We start from the raw sequence: 26,210 nt of genomic DNA, 5'->3' as shown, positions 1-26,210 counted from the left end.
TAAAAGTATAAAATTAAATCCCAAATGCAGATGCAATATATATATATTTTTGTATTTTTCAATGCATTAACAAAATTAAATACGCACACAAAAATATGCAAATAGTCAGAAAAATTCTACGATAATTCCTAAAATAACAAATAATTAAAGAAAAGATCTAACTTTGGGAATTCTTTTGGAGTAATTCATGTGAAGGAAAAAATCACGTGCTCACAAGTGTCTCTATCGAACTTTGATCTTAAAGGTTTCAATGAAAATATATGACCGTTTTAACATATATATACTTATATATTCAAAACTTTTGCAGAAGTTAACGGGGTCCGATGACCCCTCTTTTTCAAGTATATGTCTGCCTCTGCTCACAGAGGATAGTTATAGATATCACTAATTATAATTCTTATTCACTATAGATTCGAGCTTGAGTTAAGGGCGGATCTACAATGTAATATGTTAGGCTCACGTGAATTCAATAGCATTTACACAGAATAATTGACTATTGCTTGTCTATAATCGGCAGTTTTTTCCTTATTTTTTGTACCAAAGAATTATAGTAGAATGCCAAAAGCATCCATAGTACTAGGTCAACTTTCCATGAAATCCAAAAGACTGCATTTATATTTGTATATAGATTATATAGAAATGAATTTTGAGGCAATGAGTGGTTTTCGATCATTCATTCTCTTGTTTCCCTAAATATTCTAATCTTCTACTCTATTTCCAGCAGATAATCCAACTTTGAACATGCATTAATGTTGTCATAATACACATAGTTGACTATTTTCTGCTGTGTGTATATAAAGGAATATCTTTCATCTTCAAACATCTTGTCCTTTCCATAGCATTCTTACCTGAACTTAAGTCTGTGCACCAAATTCTAAGACATGGCTAGCTATGTCTGGTGGTGGAGCTGGTGGTTCACGGTGGCGTTTATCGGTTGTTTATCGATCCAGAAGCCGGTTTTTTCCGAGCCACAAACCAACCTGTTAGGCAAAGGATGTAGTCAATACAATGCAACAGATTTACCTGATTTTTTCAGAAGACTTAATGCAAGTTTTGATGATTTAAGAAACCAGTTGTCTAATCAAGACAAGCGATTCGCCACGACACAACAGGCTGTTTATACTATGGTTGAATGCAGAAACTATTTGTCAAAAGCTGATTGTGTTTCCTGTTATGATGCTGCTGTTACTCTCATCAGAACTTGCTCTGATGCTAATGGTGCTGGTGTTACCTATGATGGTTGTTTCCTCAGGTGAGTTACGCCTCGAAACTAGTTGGAGTTGTAAGATTTTCCTATTATGTATATGACCCAATATAATAAAGCCCATGCATAACTAATATTTAATGAAAGATAAATCTCGTCCGTCTGATCGGTTACATGATGGACGTACCGAATTAAACGAGAACCTTTATAAATTGGTCCTCCCTCTACACATTAGGGTTACCCCTAACAGTTTTTAGACTATTCCATCATTGATGGTTGTGGTGCGTAAGTCTAGGGCAAGGAGGTAGAAACCAGTTTTAAGCTAACGCTTCCGCATATATAATGTTTTTCGCTTCAGATACGCGCTCTATACGTATTTTTATATGAGATTATTATGTTCAAAATCCTGGTGTTATTATTAGGTTGGTGTTTGACCCTATTAGCGTTTAGCTCTATGCATTAATTAAAATTAACAGTTTTACTGGTTTCATTATGTTTAACTTGAGACAAGAATTGTTCAATTATGTTTGCCTTATAATCATTTTTTAGGCTAACAGTCTCTATTATTTAATACTATTATGAGAATAAATAATAGTATTATTTAATAATTGAAAGTGGAATTATGCAATGAGTAGTGTACCTGTTTAAAGCTATATAGTTTGTTAGCCACCAAAATGGCCAAACTAGAATGTATAAAAATAATTTTAACATGGTTAAAATAATATATGTATGTATTTATATTATATTGTTTGTTAGTCATCAAAGTGGCCAAACTAGTATGCTTATGATTTGTACATACATAAAACTACTTAGTGTTTATTCTATATATGTAATTATGCTTATATATAGGTTTTTAGCCACCAAAGTGATCGAACTTGAATGATTAAAATATATACATATATAGAATGCCAATACATGGATGTTATGCATGTATTAATGTTTTATGGTTTGTTAATCACCAAAGTGGCCAAGCTAGAAAGTTGAAATTACACGCATGCATAAAGTGACGTAACGTCTATATCATGCATGTATTTATGTTCATCTAGTTTGTTAGTCGCCAAAGTGACCAAACTAATATGTTTATGAAAGTTACACATGCATAAAATTTATCACTTATCCATGGTTCTAATTAATGAGATGCCTTATGAATAAATTGACGTTCACTATTGTTTGACCTTACAAATTTTCTAAGGATATACTAATTATTTATAGTTAGTGAACATGATGAGGCAAATATTCTTTGATCATATTTATATGGTTATCTAAAGATATCTAGTATGATTGATCAAGATTATTTAATTGCCTATTGAAGATAAAAGGCATATAAATAATGTAATATGTCATAATATCTCCTCAAAAGAGGGCTATGGTATATTCTAATGATTGGTTTGTCCGAATCGATAACGTAATTAACTATGTATTGATTGCAGCAAGATTAAAGCTATTAATGATGGCTCTGGATTTAATTTGTGCTTGCATATGAATATTTCAATTTATAAAAGAATTCTATTTCTTGACATTCTTATAAACGATTTGATACAAATTGAAACTTGACGATGTATTTTTTGAATGCCTTTCATCAGAAACTTGGAATTATGTGTAGTTCATTAAAGTCTTATTTATTTGTGGCACACACATTTGGATTATATGTCTCACGCAAGGTTAGAAAAGATTAGTAATATATGAAATTCTTTTAAATCTATATTTTACTTATCTCAATGTATGTTAAGATTGCATCAAGTAAAATCAAACCAAATAGAAATAAGAAAGTCGCCACAAGACGTATTCCACCTCTTGGAAATTATGCATATCCATATAAGAATTCCCTCGTATTTTGGTTGAAGTCCATTTGTAAATTTTCTTGAGAAACATGGGATATATGTATAATATACTATGCCATGGAAGCTTTAATAGAATGGTGTTGCAGAAAGGCATAATCAGACACTTGTGGAGATGATTAGGAGTATGATTAGTAATTCCTTATTACCTTATTCTTTGTGGATTCACTACTAGAAATTCGGGCAAACTTTTCCAAAACAACTGACCAAAGTTGGTCGGTAATGACCAATAACTGTCCAAAACGCGACCATTTACGTGTGAATGGTATTTTGAAGGTCGGAAGAGCATACCGATTAAAGTTGGTCGGAAATTATCGACCAACTTTTGTCGGTCAATTAAATTCAAAATAAAATATTGTCGAACAAACCGACCAAAGTTGGTCAGTATTTTAATTATGTAAATAAAAAATACACCATCGGGGAATCGAATCGGGGTCCGTACTGTGGCAGGATACTATTCTACCACTAGACTCTTGGTACATTTTGTTTTAAAACTGTCTTTTATTTCATTTGTACTCTTTAATTGTATTTTCGCACGAAAATAACCGACCAAAGTTGGTCGATTTTATTAAAAAAATAAATTTACTGACCAAAGTTGGTTGTTTTTTTAAAATGACCAGCCGAATTAATCGACTAATTTTGGTCGGTTTTTTAAATATTAATTTTAATTTATTTAAATGAAAAACCGACCAAAGTTTGTTGGTTTCTTGAAAAATAAATTTAGAAGACTCAAAAATAGTTTTCCGCATTTTTGCGCCAAAAACAAACCGACCAAAGTTGGTCGGTTTCGTAAAAAGAATTTTAAAAATAAAATATTTTGAAAAACCAATAAACTTTGGTAGGTTTTTTGGCCAGTTTTTTTATCGACCAAAGTTGGTCGGTTGACCTTGGTCGGTTTTGCCGAATTTTTAATAGTGATTTATTCTCTTAAAACCATTGTATATTATTAAATAGGATTCCTAATAAGGTAGTTCCAAGGATCATTTTGAGCTGTGGAACGGAAAAAAACCTAGTTAGAAGCACCTATATATTTGGGGCTATACAATGGAAGCGAGATTTTATAATCCACATAAAAAAAACATTTTAGATTTTCAAACAGCAAGTAGTTACCTTATTGGTTATCTGGAGAAATTTAAAGGGTATAGGTTTTACTGTTCAAATCATAGTTTGAGAATTGTTAAAACGGATAATGCAAGATTTATTAGGGATGGTGAAGTTAGTGGGAGTGTTGAAAAATAAAGTGTAAAAATAAAAGAGGCGAGGGTCAATGTTCCATTACCCACGAATGTACCTACTTCCACACAAATACCAAATATTGTTCGAGTTGTTGAAGAATACTTCGACAATACCGAGTAGCATTTGAATGAAACACTTCATGAAGAAACTAACTTACACATATCTGACACAAATGAACCCCAAAAACTGTCATTAAGAAAATCGACTATTTCAGTTGATTATATGGCTTTATTTACTAGTATTAAATGTTGGCATTTGACTTAATAAAGATCCTGTCTCATTTTCATAAGTCATAGAAAATAATGAGTGTGACAAATAGATTGATTCCATTAAGAAAGAATTAAAATTTATGGAATATAACAAAGTCTGGGATCTCGTCGAATTGCCAGAAAGTTCTAAAATAATCGGGTGTAGATGCGTCTTTAAGATCAAACGCGATTCAAATGGCAATATTGAATGATATAAAGGTAGACTTGTTGCCAAGGGTTATACTCAGAAAGGAGGCATTGATTATAAAGAGACTTTTTCACCGGTCTCAAAGAAAGACTCGTTAAGAATTATTATGGCTTGGTGGCTCACTATGATTTAGAGTTACACCAAATTGATGTGATAATTGTCTTTCTTAATGGAGACCTCGAGGAAAACGTTTATATGGACCAACCAGAGTGTCACGACCCAATTCTAAATTAGGTCGTGATGGCGCCTAACACCGCCGCTACGCAAGCCAACTGTGAACTAGCAACGTGATTTCCTCTTTTTAAATAAATTTTTCCAAGTGATTAAACTTTACTTAAATTTAAAAGATTTAAGAGATAACAGATTTAAAATAAATAAAACGAAAGTAACTGAGTGCAATCATAATCATGAAAATAAAAACCAAAACCACGAGTCTACTAGTGTGTGTGCCAAGACCTGATGTCACAAGAGTATGGGCTACTAGTAGAATATACAAAAAATTACTACTCTACTGTCTGAAATAAAATAGATAGAACAATAACAACAGAAAGACTTCGGTTGCTGCAGAATGACTCCGAAGGGAAGCTCACTGTATAGTCTCGTACCAAGAGTCAAGCGTGTGTGCCGGACTGATACCAGATGCACCTGCCTCATATCCTGCACAATTAAGTGCAGAAGTGTAGCGTGAGTACATAAACATTATTTACCCAGTAAGTATCCAGTCTAACCTCGAATAAGTAGTGACGAGGGGTCGACTTTGACACTTACTATGGGCTAACAATAATATGTCAAAGTTATAACTAAGCATGGATTTCATGAATAATACTAAAAACTCAATAACAGGAAATAGCCAATACTCCTTTCACAAGTATTAAGTCCCAAATTTATTTTCATCATTTAACAATTTATATTTCAATACATTGAAGCAATATCAATTATGAATAGTTCCAAAGGTTTATCATGTACAAATTATGTCGAGGTCGTATGACCCGATCCAACATAAGAATATTTAAACTGTGCACTGCCGAGGATTGAACGACACGAACCATAGATGCATCTATCTGCTACCGAGGCGTTCGGCCGCTCCACAAATAGAAAATACTTCAAAGAAATACAAATTCTTAATAATAGTCAAGTGTCTCATTTAAACCAAGTGAAATTTAACCTTTTACAATTCTTTTATCAAATTTCAATATTGACTTAATTAAGTTATCAAGTAGAGGCGAACATTGCAAGTATAACATGAAAACATAATTAGTAGCTGCGTACGGACTTTCGTCACCTCGTACATCTGTAGCACTCACAAATAGAAAAACATATTAATTAATTCACCTATGGGGTTAATTTCCTCTCACAAGGTTAGAAAAGAGACTTACCTCGTTTCAAAGCCTACTTCCGGTTCAAGATTGTGCTCAAACCCTCAATTCGGTGCCAAACGACTCGAAACTAGTCAAATATTATATAAAATCATCAATACATGTTCAAAAGTTCGTATTATAACTATTAAAGTGATTTCCCAAGCCTATTTGAAGAATCACTAAAATTTACCCTCAGGTCCACGTGCCCGGATTCTGGAAATTTTAAAAAAAAAAGTTGTTACCCATAATCTAATGAACTCAAATATATGATTTTCCCTAAGTTCGATAACAAATTTCGTGGTTAAATCCCATTTTTATCACAAAACTAGGTTTTCATCTAAATCCTTGATTTCACCAATCTTTACATGTTAATCTACCCATAATCTATGTATTTAACTCATGTTGTGTAGAAATTACTTACCTCAAAGTGCTAGGTGAAAACCCTCTTCCAAAAGCTCCAAAAATCACCCAAGAGATGAAAGGAAATGAGCTAAATGGACTAAGTCCCGCATTTAATAAGTTGTGTACAGGTCCCAGATTTCGCATTTGCGACACCTGGTTCGCAAATGCGACAAACTCAACGCAAATGCGAACCTGGGCTCCCACTGCCAAGGTCGCAAATGCGAACGCTGCCCAACCTGAGCCCTCGGCCTCTACACCAAACACCCCCACAAGTCCAACAATATCATACAAATTCACTCGAGCGATTGAAACACTGAAATAACATCAAAAATCATGAATTGGATGCCAAAACGCATGGATTAACTCATAAACTCAAAAACTTCTAAATATACTTTCGCACGTCCGATTCCTATCAAATCAATTCGGAATGACACCAAATTTTGCATGCAAGTCTTAAAAGATATTAGGGAACTATACCCGGTCTCGGATTCCATTTGGACCTCGATATCAAAACCTACACCAAACCAAATTTAAAAAACTTCAAAAACCTTAAAAGAATCAATTTTCACTATTAGGCACTGATACGCTCCCAGGTCATCCAAAACTCGATCCGAGCATACGCCCAAGTCCGAAATTATCATACAAACCTATTGGAACTGTGAAATCCCGATTTCGAGGTTATTTACTCAAAACGTTGACCGAAGTCAAACTTAGCATTTTAAGGCCAACTTAAGGAACCAAGTGTACCGATTTCAATCCGAACTCTTCCAAATCCCGAACTAACCATCCCCGCAAGTCATAAAACAGAAAAAGAACATACGGGGAATTTTAATTAAGGGAATTGGGTTCTAAAAAGCAAAACGATCGGTCGGTTCGTTATATTCTCCACCTCTTAAACAAACGTTCGTACTCGAACAAGTCTAGAATCATGCTTGGCGTGCTGAATAAATGTGGACATCTACTCCGCATGTCCTCCTCGGACTCCCAAGTCACTTCCCCAACTGGTTGGCCCCTCCACTGAACTTTTACTACAGAAATCTTCTTGGACCTCAACTGGCGATCATGCCTATCAACAATGGCAACTGGCTCCTCTTTATAACCTAGACTCTCATCTAACTGAATCGTGCTGAAGTCTAACACATGTGACAAGTCGGCATGATACCTCCGGAGCATAAATAGGTAAAAAATTGGAAGAACTCCCGATAGACTAGCAAGCTCATAAGCAACCTCTCCAACTCGTTTCAACACCTCAAATGGGCCTATAAAGCTTGGGCTCAACTTGCCCTTCTTCCCGAATCTCATAATCCCCTTCATCGGCGAGACTTTCAAGAGAACCTTCTCACCCAACATAAATGATACATCATGCGCCTTTCGATCAACGTAACTCTTCTGTCTGGACTGTGCTGTGCGAAGTCGCTCCTGAATCAATTTTATCTTTTCCAAGGCATCCTTCACCAAATCAATACCATATAACTTAGCTTCGTCGGCCTCAAACTACCTGATGGGAGAACGACATCGTCGACCATATAAAGCCTCAAATGGAGCCATCTCGATGTTGGACAGATAGCAATTGTTGTATGCAAACTCGGCCAAGGGCAAGAATTGATCCCACTGCTCTCCAAAGTCAATCACACATGCTCTGAGAATATCCTCCAAGATCTGAACTGTCCGCTCCGACTGCCCGTCGGTCTGTGTATGAAATGTTGTGCTGAGCTCTATACGGGTCCCCAACTCACTCTATACTACTCTTCAGAAATGCGAAGTAAACTAAGGGCCTCTATCTGATATGATAGAAACAGGTACCCTATGCAACCAAACTATCTCCTGAATATAAATGTGGGCCAACCTCTCTGAAGTATACGTAGTCACAACTGGAATGAAGTATACCACTTTGGTCAATCTGTCGACAATGACCCAAACTGCATCAAACTTCCGCAAGGTTCGCGGCAACCCGACTACAAAGTCCATAGTAATGCGTTCCTATTTCCACTCCGGTATAGTCATCTGCTGGAGTAGGCCTCCTGTCCTCTGGTGCTCATACTTAACCTGCTGGCAATTTAGGCACCTAGCTACATACTCAACTATGTCTTTATTCATCCTCCGCCACCAATAATGCTGCCTCAGGTCGCGATACATCTTCGTAGCACCTGGATGAATAGAATACCGAGAATTGTGTGCCTCCTCTAAAATCCTCGCCCTCAAGCCATCGACATTCGGAATACATAGACGACCCTGAAGTCGCAAAACACCATCCTCGCTGATAGAAACCTCCTTGGCACCACCATATTAGTACCGTTTCTCTGAGAACCATCAAATGCAGATCATTAAGCTTTCGAGCCTTAATCTGCTCCAATAGTGAAGACTGGGCAACAACACATGCAAGAACTCGGCTGGGCTTTGAAATGTCCAACCTCACAAGTCTGTTAGCCAAGGACTGAATGTCCAAGGCTAGTGGCCTCTCCTCTACTGAAATGAATGCCAAGCTACCCATACTCTCTGCCTTTCTGCTCAAGGCATCCACGACCATATTCTCCTTGCCCAGATGATAAAGAATGGTAATTTCATAATCCTTCAGTAATTCAAACCATTTGTGCTGCCTCAAATTGAGATCCCTTTGATTGAACAAATGTTGTAAGCTGCGATGATCACTCTAAACCTTACATGATACCCCATAAAGATAATGCCTCCAGATCTTGAAAGCATGAACAATCGCGGCTAACTCTAGATTGCGCATAGGGTAATTCTTCTCATGGATCTTCAACTGACGGGATCATATGCAATAACTCGCCCCTCCTGCATAAATACACAACCCAAGCCAACGCGTGAAGTGTCACAATACACTGTATACACCCCCGAACTGGAAGGTAACATCAGAACTGATGTTGTAGTCAAAACTGTCTTGAGCTTCTAAAAGCTCGTCTCATAATCATCGGACCAACGGAACGAAGCACCCTTCTGGGTCAACCTAGTCAAAGGTGATGCAATGGATGAGAAGCCCTCCACAAACTAGCGATAATAACCTGCTAACCCCAAGAAGCTTTTGATATTGGTCGTTGAAGTGGGGCGAGACCAACTCTAAACTGCCTCAATCTTCTTAGGATCTACCTTAATACCATCGCCTGATACAACATGCCCCAAGAATGCTACAGAATATAGCCAAAACTCACACTTGGAGAACTTCGCATAAAGCTTATGTTCCCGCAAGGTCTGAAGTACCACTCTCAAATGCTAGTCGTGCTCCTCCATGCTACGCGAGTAGATCAAAATGTCATCAATGAAGACAATGACAAACGAATCAATGTATGGCCTGAACACCCTATTCATCAAATCCATAAACGTCGTTGGGGCATTAGTCAAACCGAAGGACATCACTAGAAACTCATAATGGCCATATTTATTGCGTAAAGCAGTCTTTAGAACATCCGAGCCCCAAATCTTTAACTGATGGTAATCCGATCTCAAGTCGATCTTAGAGAACACCCAAGCACCCTGCAACCGGTCAAATAAATCATCAATACGCAACAATGGGTACTTGTTCTTAATGGTAACTTTGTTCAACTGGCAGTAATCAATGCACATCCTCATAGTCCCATATTTCTTCTTCCCAAATAATATTGATGCACCCCAAGGTGATACACTTGGTATGACGAACACCTTTGATAGTAACTACTCAAGCTGCTTCTTCAACTTTTTTGGAACCATACGGTACGGTGGGATAGATATAAGCTGGGTACCAGGAGCCAAATCAATACAGAAATCGATATCACGATCTAGTGGAATGCCTGGAAGATCAGAAGAAAACACATCGGAGAATTCCCAAACTATTGGTACTAAATCAATCGCCAGAGACTCTGCGGTAGTATCCCGAACATAAGCTAGACAAGCCAAACAACCCTTCTCGACCATGTGTCGAGCCTTAATAAAAGAGATAATTCGACTAGATGTACTGACAGACGAACTCTTCCACTCCAATCTAGGCAACTTTGGCATCGCTAAGATAATAGTCTTGGCATGGCAATCAAGGATGTTGTGATTTGAGGATAGCCAGTCCGTGCCCAGGATGACCTCAAAGTCGGTCATATCAAGCAACAGAAGATCCGCTCTAGTCTCGTATCCATAGAATGTGACCACATAAGACCGATAGATCTGATCCACAACAATAGAATCGCACACAAGAGTGAACACATAAACAGGAGTACCCAAGGACTCACGAGGAATATCCAGGAAATGAGCAAACAGAGACGACACATATGAATAAGTAGACCCTAGATCAAATAATACCGAAGCACCCCTACCGCAGACAGAAATAATACCTGTGATCATGACATCTGAGGCCACCTTATCTGGTCTGGCTGAAAAAGCATATAACCTAGCTGGAGCGTCGACTGGCTGGCCTCCAACTGACTGAATAGTAGCTAGCTGACCTCTCCCTACCTGGCCTCCACCTCTAGGATGACCCCTACCTATCTGCCCTCTATTTCTGGGTTGTCGGACAGCTAGTGCTGTAATCATGGGCTGCTGACCCTACTGTATTGTCTTGTCCCGAAGCCTAGGGCAGAACCTCCGCACATGACTGAGATCCCCACACTCGAAACAACCTCTCGGTACGGTGATCTGCTGCCCTAAAGTCTGATCCTAATGGCTTGAATACCTACTGGAAGAACCCTGAATAGCTGGTGGGCGGTATGAACTCTCTGGCATGGCCGTTAAGTAAACATTGGTAGAACCCTGATAACCAGACTACCCACTGGAAGAACCCTGAATAGCCGGTGGGCAGTAAGAACTCTCTGGCATCGCACTAAAATAGGGTCGCACCAGGAACCCCGAAGAGGTGACGGTGCTAAATATGGGGACCTGCTAGGTTGACCCCTCCCGAACTGATCTCGGCCCCCAGTCGGGGCATCTCTAAACTCCCAGAATAATGGACCCTCTTATCCCTCTACAACTGCTCTCTACCCCTCTGACGGTACCCCCCAATCCTCCAAGCAATCTCCACTACTAGCTGATAAGAAGTCCACATCTCAACCTCCTAGGCCATAGTAGCCTGAATACCTGAGTGCAACCTCGCAACAAACCTCCGCACTCGCTCCGCTTCAGTAGGAAGTATCATAAGTGCATGGCGAGACAACTCAGAGAATCGCCTCATAATCGATCACTGACATCTGTCCCTGCTAGAGCTACTCAAACTGAAACCGCAACTCTTCCCTTTGAGAGGGTGGAATATACCTGTCCAAGAATAGGCATGTAAATTGGTCCCAAGTCATGGGAGGAGAACCTGCTGGCCTGCCGAGAAGATAAGACTGCCACCACCTACTGGCCCTGCCCTCAAACTGAAAAGTAGTGAAATCCACCCCATTGAACTACAATATCCTCATGTTGTGCAGCCTGTCCCTACATCGATTAGTGAATCCTTGGGGATCCTCATGTCGCTCACCCCCGAAGATAGGGAGGTGTAGCCTAGTCCATCTATCCAATAGCTTATGCGGCTCGCCGGCCACAGCTGGTCTAGGCTCAAGTGCTGCTACTGCAACTGGTTGGGCACTGCCCACGAGTAGTGCGCGGGTTCTGATATACAACAGCTGCACGCCCAGAAGCCGGAGCAGTAGGGGTCTGTGCTCCCCCTCCCACCTGAGATATGGCTGGGTTTGTTGGAATAAACCAGCATGGGTCATAGAATCCTTTAACCATAGCATACGACCCATGACCTCCTGAAAGCTCGGTGCTGGCATGAAATCGATTGGGGCTGGCTCTGCTGCGGGCACCTCTCCCTGCTCCTCAATAATGGGATCTTTCACTAAATCCACTGGTGGTGCAACTAGGACCACTCTGGAACATCCTCGTCCCCTACCTTGAGCCGGTGCCCTCCCCCGGCCTCTGCCTCAGCCTCTAGCAATAGGGGGAGCAGCCCCTCCAAGGTCTGGAACGTCTACCGTGCGCGTTCTCACCATCTGTGAGAGAACAAGAGAAGAAACTTAGTACACCATCAACTATACGATAGAAGATGAATAAAGAGTAGTTCCCTAACACCCTATAGCCTCTCGAAGATAAGTACAGACGTCTCCATACCGATCCGCAAGACTCTATTAGGCCTGCCTATAACTTGTGAGACCTACGTGAACCTAGTACTCTGATACCATGTTGTCACGACCCAATTCTAAAATAGGTCGTGATGGCGTCTAACGCCGCCGCTAGGCAAGCCAACTGTGAACTAGCCACATGATTTCCTCTTTTTAAATAAGTTTTTCCAAGTGATTAAACGTTCCTTAAATTAAAAAGATTTAAGATATAATAGATTTAAAATAAATAACACGAAAGCTACTGAGTGAAATCATAATCATGAAAATTAAAACCAAAATCACGAGTCTACTAATGTGTGTGCCAAGACCTAGTGTCACAAGAGTATGGGCTGCTAGTAGAATATACAAAAGATTACTACTCTACTGTCTGAAATAAAATAGACAAAACAATAACAACATAAGGTCTTCAGTTGCTGCAGAACAGCTCCGAAGGGCAACTCACCGTATAGTCTCGTACCAAGAGTCAAGCGTGCGCACCGGACTGATACCCAGATGCACCTGCCTCAAATTCTGCACAATTAAGTGCAGAAGAATAGCGTAAGCACATAAACAACATGTACCCAGTAAGTATCCAGTCTAACCTCGAAGAAGTAGTGACGAGGGATCGACTTTGACACTTACTATGGGATAACAATAATATGTCAAAGTTATATTTAAGCATGGATTGCATGAATAATACTGAAAACTCAACAACTGGAAATAGTCAATACTCCTTTCGCAAGTATTAAGTCCCAAATTTATTTTCATCATTTAAAAATTTATATTTCATGATATTGAGGCAATATCAATTATGAATAATTCCAAAGGTTTATCATGCACAAATTATGTCGAGGTCGTACGACTCGATCTAACATAAGAATATTTAAATTGTGCATTGCCAAGGGTCGAACGACACGAACTATAAATGCATCTATCTGCTATCGAGGCATTCAGTCCGCTCCACAAATAGAAAATACTTTAAAGAAACACAAATTCTCAATAACAGTCAAGTGTCTCATTTACAACTTCAAGTAAGTGAAATTTAACCTTTTACAATTCTTTTATCAAATTTCAATATTGACTTAAGCAATTAAGTTATCAAGTAGGGGAAGACATTGCAAGTATAATATGATATGGGTTCTAGACTACTCGGACAATAGCATAATTAGTAGCTACGTATGGACTCTCGTCACCTCGTACGTACGTAGCCCGCACAAATAGAAACACATATTAATTAATTCACGTATGGAGTTAATTCCCTCTTACAAGGTTAGAAAAGAGACTTACCTCGTCTCAAAGCCTTCGTCCGGTCCAAGATTGTGCCCAAACCCTCAATTCGGTGCCAAACGACTCGAAACTAGTCAAATATTATATAAAATAATCAATACATGTTCAAAAGTTCGTATTCTAACTATCAAAGTGATTTCCCAAGCCTATTTGAAGAATTCCTAAAATTCACCCCCAGGTCCATGTGCCCGGATTCCGGAAATTTTTGAAGAAAGTTGTTACCCATAATCTCATGAACTCAAATATATGATTTTCCCTAAGTTCCACAACAAATTTCGTGGTTAAATCCCATTTTTATCAAAAATCTAGGTTTTCATCTAAACCCTTGATTTCACCAATATTTACGTGTTAATATACCCATCATCTATGTAGTTAAATCATGTTGTGTAGAAATTACTTACCTCAAAGTGCTAGCTGAAAACTCTCTTCCAAAAGCTCCAAAAATTGCCCAAGAGATGAAAGGAAATGAGTTAAATGGTCTAAGTCCCGCATTTAATAAGTTGTGTACAGGTTAGGAAATAAGCTAAATGGTCTAAGTCCCGCATTTAATAAGCTGTGTACAGGTCGCAGATGTCGCATTTGCGACACCTGGTTTGCAAATGCGACATACTCATCGCAAATGCGGACCTGGGATCCTACTGCCAAGGTCGTAAATACGACCAAGGGGTCGCAATTGCAAATACTGTCAAGGTCGCAAATGCGACCAAAGTGTCGCAAATGCGAACACTGCCCAACTCAGGCTCCTTGGAAATTGCGAAGCCTTCCTTGCAAATGCGAGGTCCGCAAATGCAAACAAATTCTCGCATTTGCGAGACCTGCAACAGCTGCCAAGAAACACCATCCTCCCGAATGTTCGAAACTCACCTGAGCCCTCGGGGCCACCATACAACCACATAAGTCCAACAACATCATACAAACTCGCTCGAGCGATCAAAACACTGAAATAACATCAAAAACCACGAATCGGACGCCAAAACACATGGATTAACTCATGAACTCAAAAACATCTACAAATACTTCCACGCGTCCGATTCCTATCAAATCAACTCGGAATGATGCAAAATTTTGCTTGCATGTCTTAAATGACATTACGGAACTATTCCCGATCTCGGAATTTCATTTGGACCTCGATATCACCAAAACCTACTCCAAACCAAATTTAAAGAACTTCAAAAACCTTCAAAGAACCAACTTTCACTATTAGGCGCCGAAACGCTCCTGGGTCATCCAAAACCCGATCCGAGCATACGCCCAAGTCCGAAATCATCATACGAACCTATTGGAACCGTCAAATCCCGATTCTGAGGTCGTTTACTCAAAATGATGACCGAAGTCAAACTTAGCCTTTTAAGGCTAACTTAAGGAACCAAGTGTTCCGATTTCAACCCCGAACTCTTCCAAATCCCAAACTAACCATCCTTGCAAGTCATAAAACAGAAAAAACACATATAGGGAGTCTTATTTAGGGAAACGGGGTTCTAAAAAGAAAAACGACCGGTCGGATCGTTACATAGAGGGTTTTGAAATTAAAGAAAAATATCATTTAATGGTATATAAGCTAAAGAAGTCAGCTATATAAATTTTAATTATCCTCACGACTATGGTATTTTTATGTTTAACGATATTGTAGTATCCTTTGAATTTAAGATAATTAATGTTGATTATTGAATATACCAAGGATTAGTGGGAGTAAAATATATTTTATTCCTATATGTTGATGATAAATTACTTGCTGCTGATGGTTGGTGATTTTGCATGAAATTTTTCTCTCAAAGAATTTTAGAATGAAAGATATAAATGAGACATCCTTTTGTGACATTAATGAAATATTATATAATAGTTCACAATAATTGCTGGATTATCTCAGAAAGTGCATTTCAAAAAATTCTATAGAGATTGCATGCAAATGAGTATTCACCGATATTTTATCACTGTAAGCTACAAAAGGCATTGTGGTACATAAATGGAGCAAGTGATAAATATTTATGTTTATGAGTATCCGATATAATGAAAGTTGATTGGATACCTGGATTCAGACTTTTGAATAGTTTGACAGTTGACAAGAAAACCGCATTTAAGTAGTTGTTCCTATTATGTTAAGGAGCAATACGTGGAATAATGTTAAACTAACTGTCATTACGTTATCATTAAAGGAAGTAGAATATGTGACATTATGTTGAAATCACTATTCATGCTTTATAACTAGAGAACTCTATTTCAGGACTTAGGGTTGTCGACGTCATTATCAAGTCGCTGAAACTTATGATGGTTATTCTGTAGTAATGTTCTTCTCTAAGAATGACAAATACTCTAAAGGTACCAATTTAATGAAATAAAAGTACTTTGTTATCAAAGAGAAGATTCATAAACAAAGAGTGTCACCAAAGGTGATCTCGTGATTGTAGATCTATTAATGAAAGTTTACAACCAAGACATTTAAAGAATATGTACATATAATGAGTCTTGGTTGTACTTATGACTGATGTACTTATGTTATTTTGACACTCTGAGCTCATTTATGTGTTTCTGATGTACATTAATAATTTCCTGTTTCTCATAAGGGTATACACATTATTGTTTTGAGATTTTACAAGATAAGACATTATTATGGACCATAATATTTTATAGCTTATGGACCTAGTATGATGATTTGCTAATGTTGTAGTATATGGAAGGGAATATGTAGACAAAATTATATGTATAACCGCCATAATTCACATTTATCAATTTGTCGTATTATGGTATGTATGATGGACATTATAAAAGAGATTTGTTTAGGGACTTTTTACCTAGTTATATTATATTAGAAGCGTATTTACCTATGTTCTCTATGTTTTGAAGTTTTTAATAAATATCTAAATTTTTCTTATAAATTATATACATTGCTTCTTAAAAGAATCCTATCCCATTATTAGTGTCTTCAATTAAGGGATTCAGTTATATCCTTTCCACTTTTTTTTCTCTCTCTCTCTCTCTCTCTCTCTCTCTCTCTCTCTCTCTCTCTCTCTCTCTCTCTCTCTCTCTCTTTTTACATCAAAATTCATTAATCTAATCCCCGAATCTCCATCTTCTCTCTTTCCACCATCACCGATAACTTTATATTATTAAAAAATATTCTGAAATTTTTTTGATAATTGTATGATAGTTGTATCATAATTATATTTGAATTGCATCAGATACATCAATGCCTAAAACATAAATGTATCATACTTGTATCACAATTGTATTTAACTTGTATCCGGTATATTAATACCCAAAATAATACGTGATACAATACTAATAAATTAATATACAATTATCATACTTGTGATACAAACTGTGAAATTCGTCAAGAAGGCACAACTACTTGTAACAATACAATGAATATACAACTATCATACATTTGTAATACAATTTTTGCAACAATTATGATACATATACAATTATAATACAATCGCGATACATTTCTGAAAAATTATGAAAGAATTATGATCTTCATCTTATTCAAGTTTCAATCACAACTATACATTGAAAATTTAATATAATCGTATTATAATTGTATTAGTGTTGTATCAAGTATTATTTTGGGTATTGATATATCATATACAAGTCACGTATAATAAAGATTTTAGAAAGAAAGAAAACAAGATTCAACGCTTACCCACAACTTGATTCTAGAGCAATGTTTTTGAATTTCGTCTGCATTACATCAATAAAAATAGAGATTTTGGGTGATTAGTAAAAAAGAGAGAAATTGAATTTCAAAAGCTTTGGAAGAGCAAAAAAATCTGCAACTTTTTTTTTTTGGGGGGGGGGGGGGGGCCCCCCGTAAAAATGGGTAAGCAAGATTTTGGATAACAATAGGTAAACGAAATTTCTTACTGTGGGTAAGATTAGTTTTGGATAATTGTTAAGAAAGAGAGAAGATGTTTTTGTAATCCTTTGGAAAAGGAAAAAATCTTAAATGTATGGGAAATTATTGGAAATGGGGGTTGGGTGTCATGTAACTGAGAGGCAAGATTTAAGGAATCTTGAATTTTTTCTTTTTATGATTTTGTACATAACTAGTAAATATAGATATACAAAGTAGTTAATAAGGAACCTAAATAAATGTGGTAAATAGATTTCTATTATAATATAGCTAGGTAAAAACTCCATTTGTTTATGCGCAACTAATGTTCTTATATTAAATATTAATATTATGTGATTATTGGGCCAAGTGGGAGAATGTAAGATGTTCTTATTATGTATATGACCCAATATAATAAAGCTCATAATTAATATTTAGTGAAAGACAAATCTCATCCGTCCGATCGGTTACTTGATGGACGTACCGGATTAAACGAGAACCTCTATAAATTGATCCTCCCTCCACCCATTAGGGTTACCCTCAACAGTTTTTAGACTATTCCATCATTGACGGTTGTGGTAACGTAAGTCTAGGGCAAGGAGGTAGAAACCAGTTTTAAGCTAACGCTTCCGCATATATAATGTTTTTCGCTTCAGGTACGATCTCTATGACGTATTTTTATATGAGATTATTATGTTCAAAATCCTAGTGTTATTATTGTTTTACAATATAGCATGTATGTCTATGCTTAAACTTAATTTTACAGGAGTCGACTATATTAAGAAATCTCTATGGAATTGCTTTTAGTGTTTTCACATCAAATTTTCAAGATTTTGGCCTCTTCTTCAAAATTTCCATTAAGAAAGAAACTATTAAAAAAAGGCAGCCCGGTGCACTAAGCTCCGCTATGCGCAGGGTCCGGAAATGGACCAGACCACAAGAGTCTATTGTATGCAGCCTTATCCTTCATTTCTGCAAGAGGCTGTTTCCACGGCTCGAACCCGTGAAAGCAGCAACTTTACCGGTTACGCCAAGGCTTCCCTTCAAGAAAGAAACTAAAACAAATACATTAAATGATATGCAGCAGCCCTTGATTATGATAAATCATATGAAGTTGTTTGCTAACATTTAAGAGTCAAGATTATTGGTAACAGCAATATTTATATTACTGTTGGACTGCATACAATCCCTAATACTAACCTATAAACAATCTCAGTTGTTTGGTATGAGATCATGTATCTTCTTGTGGTAGTATTGGATTCCGATAAAATCGTCACTTAAACTCAACATTGTGAAAGTACAACTTTTCCATACCTTTTAGTCTGTAATGTGCAAACTGCAGACCACTTTCTGAGGCAGTCTATTTTCTCAGGCGGAAAACACAAACATTTTGACAGTCTAATTTCCAATTATCAAATCATACTCATTAAAATGGCTGCTTGCATTAGAATGTAAAGATAAAAAGGGAGAGTAAAATCCTTCTAATAACTTACATGAACTCATTGCTCTACTTTCCAAAGGTACGAGAGCAACAACTTCTACCAAGACACTACACTTCCAGGAAATGCAGCAATTTGTGGGAATCGAACAGCTTCTCAGCCAAATGCTTTAAATCCTGTGGCACAACAACTTTTGAATGATCTTAGCATGGCGACTCCAAGAATTAGTGGCTTCTACGCAGCCACGAAGAGGGAAGTCGCTGGTGTTACTCTCTATGGAGTAGCACAATGTGCTGAAACCATCACTAAAAGTGGCTGCCAAGATTGCTTGACAGTGGCATACAAAAACATAGAAGGCTGCTTGCCTAAATATGCAGAAGGAAGAGCTGTAGATGCAGCCTGTTTTATGAGGTACTCGGATAGAGACTTTTTCGCTGATAATAAGACAACAGATATCACACCATTCCTAGGCGGAGGAGGTAGGAAATGAAGCTCTCTTTTTTCTCAACTCCTACCAGTAAGTTAATTCATTATGAGACGAATTTATAATTGGTGGTGGTGCTTTATGCAGGAAGTTCAAACAAAAAGAAAGCCGTCATTATTGGGGATGTAGTTGGAGGTGTAGGACTTCTTTTGATTGTATTGGCTTTGTTTTTATGGTATCGACTTTCTAGAAAACCAAAGGCAGCTGAAAGAGGTAATATTTGATGATCATTTCTTTATTAAGTAGTAAATGATATAGTAGCTCTTTTCGTTTGTCTTTTCGTTTATTTATGTAGTATATGATATAGTATCTACTGTTCAGGTAATATACTGGGAGCAACTGAGCTGGGAGGTCCAGTGAGCTACAGATTGAAGGACCTAAAAATTGCTACCCAAGATTTCAATGAAAGTAATAAACTTGGTGAAGGTGGTTTTGGTGATGTATATAAGGTAACACTGAAACAGTTGAAGATCCTTATCTCAATCAAATTGACTAGATAATCTTGAACTGGCTTCTATTCGTTTATCCACTTAATTTAATTGAAATGATGATTCTAATGTTATTGAACAGGGCACTTTGAAAAATGGACATGTAGTTGCTGTTAAGAAACTAGCAATTTTTTCAAGCAGAGCAAAGGCAAATTTTGAGACTGAAGTTCGGCTTATCAGTAATGTCCATCATCGCAATCTCATCCGTCTCTTGGGGTGTTCTAACAAAGGAGCAGATCTACTACTTGTTTACGAATACATGGCAAACGGCAGTCTCGAGAGATACTTATATGGTTGATCTTTTTGTTCATCCAGCTTACTATTTTTTTCCAAGTCAAATCGTTATGTTCAAGAAAATTTAAAATAATCTTACCTCTCAATGTTTTGCAGGAGACAAACGAGGGATGCTCAACTGGAAGCAACGATTTGATATAATCTTTGGCACAGCTCGTGGCCTTGCCTACCTGCACGAGCAATTCCACGTCTGCATCATCCATAGAGATATAAAATCCAGCAACATTCTACTAGACGACGAATTTCAGCCAAAAATTGCTGATTTTGGGCTTGTAAGACTTTTACCTGAGGATCAGAGTCATGTCAGCACTAAGTTTGCTGGTACCTTGTAAGTCAATTTGACTGCTCGAGTTTCTTACCTGATATCACTAAAAGCATTATGAGAACAACTCAATGAGCTCTAATTGAAACAGGGGATATACTGCACCAGAATATGCAATTCATGGACATCTAACAGAGAAAGTCAACGTCTATAGCTTTGGGGTTGTCGTTCTTGAAATAATCAGTGGCAGGAGGAGCAATGATATGCAGATTGAGCCTGTCACTGAATATCTCCTTGAAAAGGTCGGTTTTCATTTTCAAATTCCACTTTTCCTTTCATATTTTACTAAGTATTCTCTTCCAACTTCTCTGTCCCATTCTAAATGTACCTGTGCTATGGTGAAAATAGGCGTGGAAACTTCATAAAACTGGCATGCCTGAAAAACTGGTGGATGAGACTTTAGACCCAAATGAATACAACGAACAAGAAGTGAAGAAAATCATAGAGATTGCCTTAATGTGTACACAATCACCAGTAAATCTTAGGCCAACCATGTCTGAAGTTGTCGTAATGCTACTTTGTGATCATGGCACAGACGCGAGACTCCTAGCAGGCCTACTATCATTAGCATGGGTAAGAGTACGCCAGTGGACTTGTCCATGACTACTGGATCATCAGCTTCTAACGCAACCAATACTTTTTCTGATTTCACTGGACGCTAGCTACATAAGAGTATACTTTAGACCTGAAAATTATGCTGGCACCACAGCATCTGAAAAAACATGGAAAGTATGCTACAGTGCAAAATGACCACTCTTTAAGTTATACAAGTCTTAATTGTTCATGGTTCATATCCGTGACTGACTATGCAAACTAGAACTCTATCATCATTGCAGAAGCAATGAGAAAATTGCTGTCTTGGCTGTTAGAGTGTCTTATTAAATGATGAGCTTGAACTCGACCCCATTCATAATAATATTCGACCTCAATTCTTCATGTATAACATGCAATTTTGTAGAACTTCTGCATACACTAATACTGCAATTTCAAAGTCATATGATGATCCTCCACATGACAACAAATAACAATACAGTATGGTGACTCCGAGGTACTGCTGTTGATATCATCGTATACTATAATAAATAAAAAAAAAATTATGTTAAATCTAAGCAAGACGATCTACTAGTTAAGCTCAAAGCTGGGACTTTTTTATAACAAATAAAGAAGGTAAGTTCAAGGCGTAAAGTATGCATGGGGCAAATGTCTTACTTATCACAGTGTTAGCCCATGAGACTTCAACCCCTTACAATTGTCTTGGGACATCTAGAGGCTGCTCTGATGGAAGCAGTCCCCACGACAATATCGATGAGTGTGTGTCGGATCCTCCAAAAATAGTGTATTTTTGGAGGATCCTACACGGGTGCGGCAACTGTTTTGGAGAGTCCGCGCAACATAGCCCACGAGTCTTTAGCAATGTCACAGGTATACAGAACTTTCCAAGAGTAGATGCAGAGGAGGTCTGGAGTTGACAATTTGATGTTGTTTATTAGTTGGAAGAAAATTAAATTAACTCTTCATGTACAGATTGGAAAAGCATTTGAAGTGAAACTGTCACGCTATTCTTTATCTCATTAAATCATCTTGGAGTATACAGTCTATTTGATTTACTCCTTAATTATTTTGAAGAATTTTGGTATTTCCTTAAGTTATTGAGGCTCATAGAGGAGAATAAAAAAGAACTATTTGTTGAAAATCTTATTAAATAAATAACAGTGTATCAGCTCTAACAATGTAAGCTTTTTGATAAGATGGTCACACAATTAAATGTAATATTAGAGCAGGCAGACCCACCCTGCCCTTTATCAAAAAGAATTTCACATGTTAGACCGATAAATAGAATCAGCCCAGCACGTGAGGAGGTGTATTGAAGACACAATTAAGTAAATAAAAATGTACCCTCTCTAACATCTTTTAGATGAGGTGGTCACACTTCTATTACCCAGCGGCACTGAGGCAGGTAATGTGGATTGTGTATTTCTTCCATATAGAGCTACATTCTGGGTTCACAAAATTCTTTCAACTTGTGTAAAGGAAACATACAATTACATCTTTTCAGCAAGACAGTCAATCTTCATACAAATGACAAGAATGTGTTTTGGAAGAATAAGATCGAGCACGTGAAAAACTCAACCAATATTTTCCTGGTTCAGTATATAGCTCAGAAAAAGATCTTAATGGGAGTACTTACAAACTAACAACTACGAGAATCACCAGTAATCATCGCAAGAGCATATCCCTTTGTCAAAATGGTGGAACAGATTTGTATCTCTCACTATTATCTTTCTTCTTGTTACATCCAAGAGTGACAATCCGCACAAATACGAAGATTTTTTGTCACCCTAATTGGAATACCAGAACCAGTATGAATCAGACCAAATACTGTAGCAAGCCGTTCACTATGCCCACATATCCATTCTGCTTTTGTTTCCTCGTTTACATCATGAAGCACAACTCTCGTATCAGGTTTATACCCCATTTTGTCAATAGCTTCTGATAATTCATCCCAAACTTCATTGTATTCATCTGAATTACGAAATTCAAAACTGCCACCAGCCATAAATATGTGTACTCTATTTCTAACCTGTATCCAGCTGCATCCGGCTTCCTTTTTGATTCCCTTATTCTCCATCATCTCCCTCACTTTTTTAACTCCCTCCCACATTCCTGCATTTGCATAAATGTTTGACAGTATCACGTAATTTCCACAGTTGTTAGGTTCCATCTCAAATAGCTGCTCAGCCACAAGTTCTGCAAGAGAGACATTTCCGTGAAGTCTGCATGAATTGAGCAGTGAGCCCCAAATGCTTCCACTAGGCTTGACAGGCATTTTCTCCGCTACTTGCAGTGCCTCTTTAATTTTCCCAGCTCTACCTAATATATCAACAAGACAAGCATAATGCTCTGAGGAAGGCCGAATTCCAAATTCTCGACTCGTGTTCTCAAACAATTCCTCGCCTAAGTCCGCCAGCCCAGCATGGCTACAGCCAGACAACAAGGTGATAAATGTCACCCCATCCAGCCTAACTCCACTGCCGACCATATCATCAAACAATTTAATTGCTTCTTCCATTAAACCATTGATCGCATACCCATTAATAACAGTATTCCACGATGTTATGTCTTTGTATTTCATCCTCTCAAACACTCTCCTGCAATACTCCATTGCTCCGCATTTTGCGTACATGTCCAAAAGTGAGTTTACTAAAACAAGATCAGGAACTTTAGTTGATTTAACAATTTGTGAATATACCTCCCTTCCATAATAAAGGTATGTAACCTGAGTACAAACAGCTAAAATCGCTGTAAAAGTCACCCAACTATATCCCACTCCATCTCTTTGCATTCTCCTAAAAGTCTCAAATGCCTCAAAAAAATTTGTCCTTTCTTAACAAACGGTCAAACCCTGCGATCAACGAATTCCAACTTACAACATTTCTCTCATGCATTTCCTCAAACACCTTCAACACACCTTCAAAACACCCACACTCACTGTACACTCCCATAATAGCATTGTGCACAACGTGATCAGGTTCTTTATTAGCCTTAATAATCTGGGCATGTACACCTCTACCGACCCTCAAATCCGAAAGTCCCGAACAAGCTTTCACAGCCATAGAAAACGCAAAATTCCCCGGTTCAATGGACTTAAACAACATTTGACAATAAATCAATAATGCTTCCCTAAAAACCCTTTTTTCGAATACCCAATTGCCATTGCAACCCAAACTGACTCAGGTTGGTCCTCGTTTTCAAGCCCTTGGTGCTCGAAAACACGACGAGCCTCATCTAACTGATCACAAACAGAGAAAAGGGTAATTAACTTAGATAAAATTAAAGGGTCATTGAGAAATTTACTTCTGTTTGGATTTAAAAGAAGGTGAAGATATAGCCTGTGACCATGTTCTAATGATTTTTGTGAGATACAAGCATGGAGGAGATTTAAATAAAATTCTTTGTTTTCAGATTGAGAATTTTTTTGGGATTCTAATAGGAGAAGAGCATCGTTTAATTTTCCGGATTTAGTGAGAGATTTGAGAGTTGCGTTGAAAGGTTTAGGAGGAGTTTTGTTAAGCTTGTTGAAGCCTGACGTGGCAGTTATGGTGGTTGTAACAGTTGGTACAGAAATGGCGGGAATCGCCATTGATGTCTTGTGAAAAGTTCGTTTGCACTATGGTTTGTGTTGAATCCGTGTGTTCTCATGGTGGAGGCATCCTCCATTGACACATGAGCTGGTGAGAGACAAGGGGAAATGAATATTCTAGAAGATGTGAAAATGATTTCTGTATATGCAAAGTATCTCAATATACAAATTATATACACAAATGAAACCACATATCTAACTGCTGAGTGTAAGTACAAAATTGCCCCTAACTAACACTAACTATAAAGGGGATAAATACAAATACAATATAAGTCTCAATACCCCCTCCCCCTAAACCCCCAAGTCGGAGGTGAGGAACTCACTGCCAACTAGCCAAGAATAGCAGAATGTTTAATCCCTGTAAGAGCCTTGGTTAGAATATCAGCTAACTGTGTATTGGTGGAAATGTGATGCAGTGTAATAAACCATCTTGAATCTTGTCCCTCACATAGTGACAGTCTACCTCTATGTGCTTAGTTCTATCATGAAGGACTGGATTTCTTGCAATGTGAACAGCTGCCAGACTATCACAAAACACAGGAATAGGATCATTGCAAACCACTGCTAGTTCATTCATCAACCTCTTCACCCTCACTAACTCTCCTTCCACTTTCCTTATTGACATGTACTCTGCTTCAGCAGAAGATAGTGATACTGTGCTCTGCTTCTTGGACTTCCAGCCAATAGGGCTATCACCAAGTAGGACAATATAGCTACTGACTGACTTCATTGAGTCAGGGCAAGATGCCCAGTCAGAATCACAATAAGCCCTTAGACCATAATTGGGATCCTTGGACAGAAAGATTCCCAATGTAGGATCTTGTTTCAGTAAAGCATCCTTCAGATGTGGTTCCCTTGGGGCTTGCATAAACTGGCTCAGGTGTTGGACAATGTATGTTATGTCCAATCTTGTATTAGTGAGGAAATTGAGCTTTCCAACCGATTTTCTGTAGGGACTGAAAGTAACGGTCCTTCTCGAGCGTTCAACTTGATTGTGGAATCAAGAGGAGATGATATAGTAGTGTAGCCTAAGTAGTTATACTCCTTCAGCAAATCATTAGTGAACTTCCTTTGAATCATCAGGACTCCATCAGCCTGATACAGTATCTCCAGATCCAAAAAGTAATGTAATATTCCTAAATCTTTGATCTTAAATTGGTTGTGCACGAATGTCTTCAGTTTTTCTATCTTTTCTAAGTTATTGCCAGTCAGGATCATATCATCTATATAGACTGCTACAAATACCACTGAAGTTCCTTCCTTCTTATAAAATAATGAGTCACTTGCTGAGTGCTAAAAACCTTTTGAACATAAAGATTTTGTCAATTTGTCATACCATTGTCTGCTAGCCTGTTTGAGCCCATATAGAGATTTTC

At 37.8% G+C, this 26,210-nt stretch overlaps 2 pseudogenes; one reads left to right on the top strand and one right to left on the bottom strand.

The window, feature by feature from the left end:
* The first annotated feature begins 865 nt into the window (after positions 1-865).
* LOC107806330 (cysteine-rich receptor-like protein kinase 3) lies at positions 866-21,463 on the top strand (annotated as a pseudogene).
* A 1,182-nt stretch (positions 21,464-22,645) lies between these two features.
* Positions 22,646-24,965, bottom strand: LOC107806331 (pentatricopeptide repeat-containing protein At3g14330-like; annotated as a pseudogene).
* Positions 24,966-26,210: the final 1,245 nt, after the last annotated feature.

The sequence above is a fragment of the Nicotiana tabacum genome, chromosome 13 (genome assembly GCF_000715075.1).
Source record: "Nicotiana tabacum cultivar K326 chromosome 13, ASM71507v2, whole genome shotgun sequence".
Taxonomy (NCBI): domain Eukaryota; kingdom Viridiplantae; phylum Streptophyta; class Magnoliopsida; order Solanales; family Solanaceae; genus Nicotiana; species Nicotiana tabacum.
The sequence above is the reverse complement of the archived record's forward strand: the minus strand, read 5'-3'. Positions and strand labels throughout refer to the sequence as shown.